Source organism: Penaeus vannamei, chromosome 15 (assembly GCF_042767895.1).
Source record: "Penaeus vannamei isolate JL-2024 chromosome 15, ASM4276789v1, whole genome shotgun sequence".
In the NCBI taxonomy this organism is placed as follows: domain Eukaryota; kingdom Metazoa; phylum Arthropoda; class Malacostraca; order Decapoda; family Penaeidae; genus Penaeus; species Penaeus vannamei.
Window position 1 is genome coordinate 41,517,834 of NC_091563.1, and position 2,500 is coordinate 41,520,333.

Sequence of the window (2,500 nt, forward strand, 5' to 3'; positions counted from 1 at the left end):
TCTATTCATAACTTTTTGAGTTCCTGTGCTAACCAACAAACAAACAAAAAAATCCTGGATCCAGATTATGATCCGAGTCACAACAACAACAACAACAACAAAAATAACGGCATCTAAGTTTGGTCAAGACATACCTCTAGTAAAATTTCATTAAAATCTGTTCATAACCATTTGTTATCCTGCTAACCAACAACCAAACTAGCCAACGTTACCAAAAACCGTCCTTTGCGAAACTAAAAAGCAGATTTAGGGCCTTGTCTTCGCAAACCTCACCGACATGACCTGACCTAGTGTGACCAACGCGACCCTAGACCTCCTCGCCCGATAGCGCGTGTGCCTGCCCTAGGATCCGCTGCCACCCGGGACCAGTGTGACCGCAGCTGAAGACCGCATGGCCCCGACCGGGTCTAAATCCGTGAGTCCGGCGGTCGGCTGGGCGAGCGTGGCGGACGGAGGGGGAGGGGGTGGGGGTGGGGGGGATCGTGACATTTTTTCCGCCTTTTTGCCGGCAGATCGCGTGCCGGCGGAACTTTCTTTCTGTTTTTTTTTTCTCTTTTTTAAGATCTTTTCTTTATTTTCCCTTAGAGGTTTTCAAATCTCTGTATTCAGTGGAACTTTGCCTGAATGAAAATCACCCTGCACATGAAACACACACACACACATATGTATACATATACATACATATATATGTATATGTATACATACATATATACATATATATATATATATATGTGTGTGTGTGTGTATGTGTGTGTGTGTGTGTGTATATACATACATATATATATATCTATATCTATCTATATATATATATATATATATGTATATGTATATATATTCATATATATGTATGTATATATATGTATATATACATACATATATATATATATTTATATACATACATACGTGCGTGCGCGCACGCGCGTTAAGTGTCCGCGTAGACACAACCACACGTTAGATAATAGATATCGCTCCCCTCCTTCCCGGCGCCCGGCCCACCGGCGAGCGGCGGGAGAGGCCGGAGAGGCGGGCGGGGAGCGGCGCCGAGAGAGAAAAGTCGAGAAAGCGGGAAAACTCGCGCTTGAAGTGCCGGAAATGGCAATGGGAGTCGTTGGCGTCGTCTTCTCGGCGGTTCTGAAGGACGTGGGAGTTCCTGTGCACTGCGGGGGGGGGGGGGATCCCGAGGAGTCGGTTGGACGGCCGAGACGCGTTCGTGCCTGTGTGCATGACGCTCAAGGAGGGCACTTTATTGCATGAATGAGGGCGCGGAGGCATGGTGCGGAAGGCGCGCGTCCCCTCGACCCCAGCGAGTGCTCCCACACCCATGACTTAGTCGGAATAAGCCAGACGTTGACGGGTTAGGCTTCGGGACAGGCAGCTGCTGACTCGCTAAAACAAGGAATGTATATAGAAGATGATAATAAGAGTAAAAGAAATATTTTTAAAAATTAATAAATGAAAAAAAACGTAACGGTCGAACACAAAGTCATTCGTGTTACAGCTAGACATTATAGATCGTGGCTTCGTTTTAGCAGCGATGGTATGATAAAGATGTAGGGTGTCCGTTGTAGGGGTTTGTTTATACTTACTAAGTGTTGTTATCTCGAACACACGATGTAGAGTTAATAAAGAACATCGCTATGGTGTTTTATCCTTCGTTTTTACGGTTTAACTTTTATTTATATTTTCTAAGTGTTGTTATCTCGAACACACGATGTAGAGTTAATGAAGAACATCTCTATGGTGTTTTATCCTTCGTTTTTACGGTTTAACTTTTATTTATATTTTCTAAGTGTTGTTATCTCGAACACACGATGTAAAGTTAATGAAAAAAATGTCTTTAGTGTTTTATCCTTCGTCTTTACGGTTAAATTTTTAAAAAGCGAGAGCAGCCGGGGTTTATAACGGCCGCATGTTGCTGAACTCGATAGTAATTCGGATAATAAGTAGTCTACTCAAGTGTCGCCTCTTTAACTGCCTTTGGACCAGCTCTCTCGCGCCCACAACCGGACTCTACATGGCGTGACTTCATACCCGTCCCTTTCGCTCTAGATCTGGTGTGTTATGTCCTTTCCCCTGCTGTACGAGTGTGTGTAGTCATGAACCATACAGCTTTTTTTTAATGTAAGTTTGTAATCATGAACTATGCAGCTTTTTAATGTCATTTTATGTACCGTGTTTATCGGAGGTGTTGAGACACAGCGTGGTCCGCAAGATGTAAAGTGCACAGTAACAGGTTTTAATGCTGTGTGGCAAGTATACTGTTACACTACTTTTGATTAGTGTAATAGAGGATACGTAGCCGTTTTTTTCTCTCTCTCTATGGGGTGTATGGTACTTTGGAACAGCTGGGTGGTGCTTACACTCGGGGAACAGAATGGAATGTCGGAATCCGGTGGAACGTATCTCTTGTTTATCCGAAATCACAAATATTTATATCAGACTAGTTTTAATCGGCTTGACATGTATAGCTTCAGTCTTTCTAAATTGGTTACTTTGCGTG

General features: G+C 43.4%; 1 protein-coding gene across 3 annotated transcripts in view; it reads left to right on the forward strand.

Moving 5' to 3' along the window:
* LOC113804407 (cytoplasmic dynein 2 light intermediate chain 1) overlaps nt 1-2,500 on the forward strand; it is a 19,744-nt gene that overhangs the window by 6,074 nt on the left and 11,170 nt on the right. The window contains exon 1 of one of the 3 annotated variants that reach the window (XM_070130855.1): nt 2,036-2,054. The exons of the other annotated variants lie outside the window; for them this stretch is intronic. The gene's annotated coding sequence lies outside the window, so the exon portion shown is untranslated. Of the gene's footprint in view, nt 1-2,035; nt 2,055-2,500 lie in introns of those variants that run through there. 3 annotated transcript variants of the gene reach the window in all.